The following is a 10,824-nucleotide window of genomic DNA, read 5'->3' as shown; positions in this document are numbered from 1 at the left end:
ATATACGAGTATATTTTCATTTCAATTTAAAGCAAATTAAAGAAAAGAAAAAAGAAAAAAATTAAGAAACCCATGAAACATGCCTGAAGAATCAGGTATACAAGTATTTGAAAAAAATTCAGAAGAGATGTCTCACAATTTCAACCTGCATTTTCACATATTCAAAATTAAGTCTGAACTATCGCTTAATTTACAATGTTTGTTTAATAACATAATTTGATATGTAACTGCAAAAGATAAAAGGGGTAGGGTACACATTATAATCAGTTCATGGTACTCAACGATCATTCAATTGAAATTAATCATTAAAGAAACACAGGACCGGCTGGGTAGCGACATGGTGTTTAAACTGCAATTAACATCTCGAAATCTGACTAATTACCCCCACGATGCTAATTAGGAGAGTCTTAATTATCTCCAGACCAGCCTAAGAAATAGATGGGTGAAAATTTATTTTTTGATTGAATTTTCAGGATATTGTGTTCAAATTTACACATATATAATTTTTTTCCGACTAACCGATTACAGATTTTCTAACCGATTACCAACGTTCCGACCGAGTAACCGGTTAACCGATTACAAACTGACATCCCTAATATATATATATATATATATATATATATATATATATATATATATATATATATATATATATATATATATATATATATATATATATATATATATATATATACATGTATATATATATATATATATATATATATATATATATATATATATATATATATATATATATATATATATATATATATATATATATATTAGATTAACAACGCCCAGCTAAACGGCAAAACGTCGCTTTTCATGCCATAAGAAAAGTTTGCACAATCATATAACAAGCATTCTGGGAGTATTGCATTAGCAATACTAGTCCCCTACCGGCGTGTAATCTAGTTCCCGTTTAAGATTGAAAATGCCAATGCCATCAAAAATCAATGAAGTGAAACGAAATGCAAACTTGATCTATATCTCATCAAGGTAAAGTCACATACCAAAGATCAGCTCAATATCTGCAAGCGTTTAGAAAAAATTGCGGAAAACCCCGAAAAATTGAAAAGGTCGTAATTCCGTCAAAAATTATTGAAGCAAAACGAATGCAAAGTTGATCTGTAACTCAGCAGGATACACACACATACCAAAAATCAGCTCAATATCTGCAAGCGTTTAGAAAAAAGTGCGGAAAACCAAGTGGCACAGACTGACAGACAGACAGACGGACGGACGGACAGCTAACAGACGGACGGACAGACTCAGAGGAAACCTATAGTCCCCTCCGGTTTCACCGGTAGGGGACTAATAGAAAAAACAGAATATTTCAGGGTTTTTTTTTTTCATGATTTGTGGTCAAAGCTTGAAGGCACTGTAGATAAATTATGCTTCGACATGAAATTACGGGGTATTATTTATTTATTTATTTTGTAAATCATTTAACAATTTTCATTTAAACTTCTTAAGACATACTTCACAAATACATGAATCAAAACACGTATACAATAATTAATATAAACTTATATACGAAGGCTGTTCGGAAATTATTGAAGCATTGTGTTTATTCTTCTTTCTAACGAACGTCTTATGGTGAAAATTGGCATAAACGTTTGATAAACACTAAGATTTAATTATAAAACAAAAAATATTTTACAATTTTATTATATCTTCTTTTCCATGATATTTTAATGTGTCTGTAGTAGGGATACCCGGCGCAGACACGAAATCAGATATTGAAAATATGAAACAGACCTTTAAACTCCCATTGGACCCACATGTACAGTAAAAGCGAAAATAATTCAAATGATGTATATATTTTTATGGCTTTACTTTGACTTCATTTTGTACAAATTTGAGATGATTTCGATCAGAAAAACGAAGATCATAAAAAAAAAAAAATTAAGAACGGTAAATAAATCTGATTACGACGACAACATGAATTTTGACCTCAAGGAGGCGCAGAGAACATAGCTAAAAATTTTGTAGCGCTGTGAAGAGCTCTTGTCCAGACTAAGCGATCTGCGAAAACAATAACAATGAAAAATATTGCCTGAGGGTTTGTTTCTCATTGGTATGGTTTTTTTTTTTACACATAATTCAACCAGAGTAATAATAAAGGCTCCGGACGACCATCAGTTATTAAGAATTAAATTAACGTTGACCCACGGAGCAAAAATCAGTACTGCGTGATGCTAAGTCAACCTGTAAGTTACACTTCATGTAATTTTACATAAGGGTAACAACACACATTTTATTTTATTTTTATTTTTTATTTTTTTTTTTTTATTATTATTATTTATTTATTTTTTTTCTTTTTTTGAAGAACCACTTCAGAAAAGAAAGAGTTTGATTTCTAGAATGTTATATGTGATGAAAGAGAAATAAGAGTTAACGCTTCCCGATCGTTTCAACATGAAAAAAAAAATCTTCGGCTGGCGTGACGTTAAGATGGCGTAGCAATGCTGCTCCTGATCAATACACACATGCAAGTTAATAATTTCACTGGGGCTTGTCTAATTTACCTATTAATTAGGCGTAAACGTCTCAATGATTTCGGAACAGCCCTCCCTCGTAACAAAGGAACAAAAATAATTACAATTCATTTGATATGAAATTACCTGTTGACTTTCTCAGAAAATAGTCTCAACTGACTTTTATCATCGGGCAGAAAACTCAGCCTGTCCTGGTACATCACTATATCATGGTTACTTTTTAGAGGATCCTTCATGTGCTTAAGTTTGCATTGCTCACATACCCTCTGATAGCATGTTCTGCAGTAAAACCTTGAGTACCGTGTGCATCCATATGTGTCACACTCTATGTAGTGTTGTGCAGTATCCGGGACTCCTGATTCATCCAATGACCTGGGGAAAAAAGAATTGTTATGAGAATATAATTATATATACTAGTATAGAAATATACCCCGTACAATTTTCCAAACCTTATAACATGTATACTAGGGCTGGGCAATAATACCGATATTCCGGTGTATTGCCGTACGATGACAAAAATATCGTATTGCAATACGTTTTTGTAGTACCTATCGATATACCATCAAAATGCTTGGACAAAGGATTTCTATAATAAAATATAAAGAATAAGATGTCAGAAACGTTTGCGATCATGCCAAACAGTAAGACAAAAACTGTTGTATGGGAGCATTTCGGTGCATAAATGTAATTAAAGCAACATGATTTTTTTCCTGGTCATTTATCATAGTTATGTACATTCTACATGTAAATTGAAGTAAATATAATAACAAAAAATATTTTTATTTTTGTTGAAAGTATTGCAATACATATCGCGATACAATTAAAAATATTGCAGTATATCGCAAAAGGAAATCTCTAGTCAATACCCAGCCCCAATGCATACCTCTCTGCGTTGGTATTTAAAACAAGGTGTTTGTGAAACACTGATGCCCCCGTATAGCAGATCATATGGCCAAGGTTAAAGTTTTGAAAATTAAAACTAAAAAATCCAAACATGCTCTTAATTTCCCTAACATAACTTCTTCATCAAAAAACTTGTAGGCAGATGATAATAATAAAATTATTATGGGAATATTAGTAGCTGATCAACGGTCGTTGCAATTTACTTAATTTGGAAAAAGGGGAAAAGAGTATTAGCTTTTAACTGCAGTTTGCTTACTTTGTAAGTGATCTTATTTGATAAGACTTAATAGGACAAAGTCTTGATTTCAGATTAAAGTGTACTCCACGTTAGCTGAGGGTAATAATTGGTATTAATAGTAGTGTTCAAGTTCTGTTATTATTTTTTCAAGGTTGTCAGTAGAATGTTAACCTATGGCATATCAGCAAAAAGATTTTCTTTTTTATTGGCTCTTTTTTCAATACATTGTAATAAAATAAACATGCAACAAATTTTACTATGTACAGTAGCGTCAATCTGCATCTGCATTCACAAATCATGAAAAATGACAGTGCATACTATCTACATATACAAATTATATATTCATTATTTTTACAAAGAAATATATTACAGGGGATATTACTTTTTGATTATGACATTTAATTTTAATACAAAAAGATTTTCTTACCATAATATAAAGAACGTTTGCAGAAGTGTTTCACTTTCGCTTGACAAGGGTATCTTAATATGCATTTCTCTATTCACAGATCTAAACCTCATTTTTCTATCAAAATTCTAGATTGTTTTTTTATTTGACTCCACTGAGGGAACTGGATCAGAGAAGGTGTATTTTACAAAGTAGACTTCATTGGCCATGGACTTGACAGTATATTCTTGGAAATAGAAAGAAAAGGTCAACAAAATGAACGAGATATTCTATTAAAAGCGACATCTTGCGTTTATGTTCTACGCCGTAATTGATGTAACAAGAAATCCAATTAGCTCTAACCATATCATGTCCTTCATTTATTTAAGGGTACTGGCTACTGGTGTGAGTAAAAGCAGTAGTTTTCTTAGATATATTGAAATGATAGGCACAAAGAAAAAATTACAACCTATAATTTTTTTTTATGAAAGTTTTTCAACAAAACCAATTTGTACATCTGCTTTTATCTAGCAATTTATCTCTTGGTTAATTATAACAACTTCTAATCTTCATGTTTTATGCAAATTTGTACAGCAGCCCATTTCTTTCTTTCTTTGTCTTTGGTCGTGGAAAAATATTCGCAAGTCTTAGTTAACAAACATTTTCTCTACATGCTTGTAACTTTATATTACCTGTTGACTTGATGTGAAATTGTGTTGAACTGACTATCATCTGTCAGAAACCTCAGCCTGTCCTGGTATAGAACTACTTCATGATTCTCTTTCCTCGGGTCATTAAGATGCTCTAATGTGCATTGCTCACATCTCCTTTGATGACATGTTTTGCAGTAGAACTTCGAATACTGTCTACAAGCATAAGTGTCACATTCTACGTAGTGTTGTGCAGTATTTGGAATCACTGAATCATCCATGGCGAGTGGTGATCTAAGTAAGGCGTTCAACATTTTATCGTCATTCAGTGTGCTATCAATATAATTTCAGATGTAATGCAAGTTTCATGGACACCATTTCTAAGTCTTCATAGAGTGACATATATTGGTGCAATTACGAGCTAATCTAAGTTGTAAGAATCGTTCCGTAAAATTTACGAAGTTAAATAAGCAGACGTCTTTACTTTCATAAGATATCCGTCTAATGCTGATGTAAAGATACTTTCAAAAAGCGAGTTAGAAATATAAGAGCTTACAGCGACGTCCAATTTTGTTTCAATTAAACTTTCCCGGAAAGATGTCGAGTAGAATTGAGATGACACTGGTGGCTTGTATTGAAATTCAAGGTTAAGTGGAGCCGAAAACACAAAACAAGTTTCAACGTTTGTTTTCGTGAAAAATTTGTAAGTTTTTATTTTTACCATTTGAATCATCAAAATATGTTTTCATAGAACCTTTGATTGCATAGACTAGTAAATGGTATGATAGATAAAAAAAAAAGACAAAACAAAAAAAAACATGATAACCTTTGATAAAATAAAAAAAAAAAATAGGCCACAACACTCACCTGACCTTGGTCCAGACATAAGATTGTTTTAAAAGATTTGTTCACTCTCTGTTCCCATAAAAACGATGACCTAGACTGTGGTCCATCCCTAGCCACAATGGGTCATGAATTAATCAGACTTGAATCCCATAACATGGGGGTTCTGATCATCAATATAACTAAGTGAAATTGCTATCCAGGAGAATTTAAAGAAAAGTTATGCTTATGTACATTTTATTATTTTAGCTTTGATCACCAGTTTTAGCCCCAATCTTTCTCCAGTGTCCATAATTTAAAAAAAAAACTTCCTGAAATAAAATAAAAACCCTCTAAGTACTAAAACAGAATGTTTGGGGGCTTTAGAAAATCATATTGTGTAAAAGTGTTAATATCGGACGTACCCTATTCATTTTCAACATAGGGTACCTGGCATTTACCTCCAGGAAAAATGTCTAAAAGCAATGAAGTAATGATGAACAGAAATCTGATACAGAAAATACATATTTGTATAATATATATAATAAAGTGTTCAATCAATTCATCTTGGCCTACTTAAATGCTAAGTATGCTCGAAAAGATTACAAATTGAGTAATAAGATGTTGATTTCAATTTATTTTACTAGTATTTTAGATCTAACTGCAGCTAACTCGAAGTGCCACAAAAATTAGGACATTTTGTGTGCAGTGTCTTAAGTTTCGATTTTACTAGTACAGTGTTTCTTGAGAAGATGTTTTGCCTATTTTGCCTTTTCTTGATTTTCTTTCTACAGAAGAGGACATGACCCTTCATTTGAACAAACTCCAATTCCATTAATCCAAGAATATTCTGTTTAAAGTCACTGAACTTTCGGTTCTGGTGAGCCTATAAGAACCAGTAGAGCTCTCTATTTATAGAGTTTGATAAAGATACACGGTGTTGTAGATAATTCATACTCTGTGTTCTTATTCAAATCTAAGGACAGAGTTGCAAAATTTTTCAACTCCCGCGTAGTAAGTGTGGAGATAACTAAATGTTATCATTTGGATTACCTATTTGAATGATGAAAAGACCAAACATTTTTAATGTACATTAAAATTTATCAGAGAGCTGGTGCTTGATTTTAATTATCAATATACAAGTAAATGAATTCAGTTTATTTAGAAAGCTACACTTTAAAAGTAAGTCTTACCTCTGCCAAGCTTGCAATGACTTGATCAAGCTAGTCAAAATTAACAAATTTAAAACATAACCTGCAGTTAAAGACCTATGTCATTTTGCTTAGAGGCTAGGGTGCACTTGTGTATAAGCAGACCTTAGAATATGCATAAATTCTCCACGCCTGAGACTTAAATGAAGAAAATATAGCATTGCTTAAAAATTAAATAGAATTTCTTGAAGAGAATATACTTCATCTTGTCAAACTCTCTCTCTCTCTCTCTCTCTCTCTCTCTCTCTCTCTCTCTCTCTCTCTCTCTCTATTAATTAAATATTAAAAATAATATTACCCACTAATGTGATGATTTTCCGGCGATAGTGGAACAAAATAGTGACTGAGTGGTTATGTAATCATCTCAAGATAACATTTGTACTATGCTGAGTACAATCATATCTGTTTGTTTAAAAAAAAATCCTCTTATCTATACACACAAAAACCCCTGTCCTCAAAACAGCAAATCAATTTTCGTAAAGCGTTAGAACAAAAAGTTATAAAACGACAGGACCCACAAGAGAGTATATTTCTATCTTAGGAAGTTAAATGTTTTTCTTATAATATAAAAATTACCCTCTATCTACATGTATGAGGTAGAGAGTCTTAATCACCATATCAATATATCTAGCTTCGTTTTGGATATATTCATTGTGACTAATTCATTCTTAATATTTACATCCACTGAATATTATCTCCTAGTTTATTTCTTATGAAAACCACGTACATGTATTTTTTTTTCTGCAATAGCTGCAAAGCACCGTACAAACATACAATTTGAAAGAAATACATTTGAAATATTTTTTTTTAAATTTAAGTCTATATTTTACCGTTTAGTAGATGGAGATATTGAAGAATATTTACATTCCCAACTGTTTTCTCTGTGATAACTCTTTGAAAGTTAAGTGTTTTGATTTCTCAATACTGTAAAATCACATATATTCGTGGGTTCAAATTTTCTTGGATTTGATGAAAAGCAATGGGATCGTGGGAATGTGATAAATTTCGTGCATGAAGAATTGCTGGGTAGTTATGTATTTATAACAATTTACATTTCGTGGAGAATATGAAATCTTTGGTCTCTCCATACCTCAAAAACAACGAAAAAATTAAACCACCACGAAAATTAGTGATTCCACAGTAATTACAATTGAATATAAATTTTCGCAATGTGCCTAATATGCATATGAATTCTCCAGGTTGTCATTGTGTCTGACGTCAGTGGGCGGGGACTATGGAAATTAACATGGAACGTCTTGTGCATTTCACTACCATTATTTGTTTAAATTTGTATTTCACATATATATGTAAATATAAGTAATAAGTAAACTACATGTGTATGTCAATGCACAGCATTGTAATAATGATTCGTAGACTTGCTATTTTCCAAATTCTAAAATTAAAAAAATTATTACGTTGCATTACGCTATAACGCCCACAATACCTATCCATTATCTACAATACCATGCGTAAGCTCATCTCATTTCTCTGAATGAAAAATCAAATATAAGTAAAATGAATAACTTAAACCGCATTAATTTTAAGTTTTCATTCAAAGTTTCACAATAAAGTCCTATAAAGGGGGGAAAAAGTTGTATATATTAATAATAATTATTGCAGAAAAGTAGAATTTTGAACATCCTAGAAAGTTTACAGTTTCTTAATATTTTAGAAATGTGACTATAATAATACATGTACTAGTTTACAAAATACCGGATGGAAGAAATAGACATTCAATATTTAAGCATCACTATATAGTTTGATAATTTTTATGTACTGTAGATATGCTTACTTAAATTATTCCCTTAAATTAATAAAAACATATTTGTACTTTAATATATTGTACTGCAAAAACAAGGGTTTTGGAAATTCCAACAAATGATTCATATGGTTTTACTTTCCTGAAAAAAAAAAAAAACTTTGGGAACTGCTTCTCTTCAATGATTTTATCGACTTGATTAAATTATATATAATTACATGTAATTTCTTTTTCAGCCATAACCTAAATTTTATTTCGTTCATGAGTTATCTTAAAAACAATTGAAAGAAAATCTTTTTACAAAAATACCTTTACTTAAGTATATACTCAGTATACATATATTTAAAGACAATACTTTTTAATGTTTGAAATTACAGTAAACTTCTTTTATTACGTACTCGGTTATAAAGTATCTCCGGATGTAAAGTTACCATTCCGTAGTCCCGGCAACGTGTCTATATATTTCATTGGAAAAAACACCGCTTACAACGTATCTGTATATAACGTAGTATCGCTTATAAAGTATTAGAAATTTGGTCCCGTTACATAATTACACCTCTTATAACGTATTCTGACACGTGGTTTCACACCTTTTCAGAGTTTTCTATCAGCTCAGTGACTGCAGATTAGTCACGGTTTGTTGACTTCATAGCTTCTCCGTAATGAGTGTTTTTCTAACGAGGTTTCTTTGTTGTTTCAGGTAGATGTATTTATAATAATTGTCTGATACAGTTCATTGAGTAGATGTGCTCATAATTGTTTGAATAAAAATTCACCTTTGAGTCAGTAAATAGCAATATAAAAATTATATAATTAAAGTAGTGAAAGAAAATACATTGATTCAATATCAGTAGACCGCGATGACAGCGAGGACGACAAGGCCATGCCTGACACATGCATACCATCTACCAAGACGATCAAAGGGCATTAGTCCAAAGTTTTCACGACTCTGGCAACTCTGGAGACTTTTGGAAATAAATGTCCTCAGGCCAAACAGACAAACATCACGGACTTTTTATATGATCTGACGATCATCAAGATTGTACAGCACTTAAGAGATTTTGAAATAATAATTTATACTTTAATGTTAAATGTTACTGAATATTAATTTTTCTTAATATAAGAAATGAAACCAAATATACCTGTAAATCATTTATTTACATACTATACATACTTTAAAATATTAATAACACAGTAGCGGTTTGAAAAGTGCTTACGGTAAATGTATACCGAGTACTTCCGGTCTCCGTTTATAACGTACGATTTATCACAGTCCCCTGAGATACGTTATAAAAGATGTTTACTGTAATTCTATTTTCATTGCCTTGTTCGTCTCTGAAACAAAGTCGTCATGTTTATCTGTTCGTCTTCTCAATATTTGTTCCTTTTGTAACGAAGACCTCTATTAAGTTTTTAAGTTTTACAATATTATTGTATTGTATGTATTGTGGGTTTTTTTTAAATCTCTCAAACTTGTCAGGAATATAAATGATTCGATCTAAACCTTGATATTCTTCTCTTGTATGTGTAAATAAAATAGGCTTTGTGCCTGTTTGAAAAGTTTAAATATGAAAGAAATAAAATGCAATAAATTCCTGCAAAATTATTATATTTTTTGTCAATTCATCAAATCTAAGCCAAAAAAGGAGTTGAATATAGTGATTCTTATTTTAAAAAATATATATATTTAAAATTGGTTCTATTTTACCTTTTACTTGAACTTCTGACATCTGACATTTTTTAATTAAACATTGTTTTAAAAATTTTGATACACAATATCCCATTCAAATTTTGTGAAGCAGTTCGTTGTTCATATTTTTATATTATTAACGGGAAGTTTTTCCCATTTTCTTGAATTCAAACTATGCATATCTGCTTATGTTATACATATTTTTGGAAATCTACATTGTGATGAAAACTATTCTGTGATCGTCTTAAAAAAAAATGTGATTGGTTGATATATTAACTGATTTTATCGGTAAATAATATCAAACATGCATTTTCTTTAATTTATTTTGTAGTAAAGAAAAATAAAGTTTATTGATAATTATAAAACAGTTGTGTTGCACTCCTGACTGTATTTAGATTTAAAATTAATACCACAAACACAAAAATTCATAAAGTTTTGGCAACATCAAGATATAATGAAATTGTGTCATATTTATTATCCAATACCTCATGGTTAAAAGGCATAAAATTTTAAACTAAGTTTTATATCACAAACTATTCTTTATTAATGTCGTTAAACTAGCTTAAAATAAATAAAAAGGCAGAAGTTTATTTTATAGACATTTTACTTCATGGGACAAGCACTATAAGCAATTGAAGTCAACCAGAAACATTCTACTTATTAAT

Source organism: Saccostrea echinata, unplaced genomic scaffold (genome assembly GCF_033153115.1).
Source record: "Saccostrea echinata isolate AGI-Se365-2 ecotype Australia unplaced genomic scaffold, CSIRO_AGI_Sech_v1 ptg000029l, whole genome shotgun sequence".
Classification (NCBI taxonomy): Eukaryota; Metazoa; Mollusca; class Bivalvia; order Ostreida; family Ostreidae; genus Saccostrea; species Saccostrea echinata.
The sequence above is the reverse complement of the archived record's forward strand: the minus strand, read 5'-3'. Positions refer to the sequence as shown.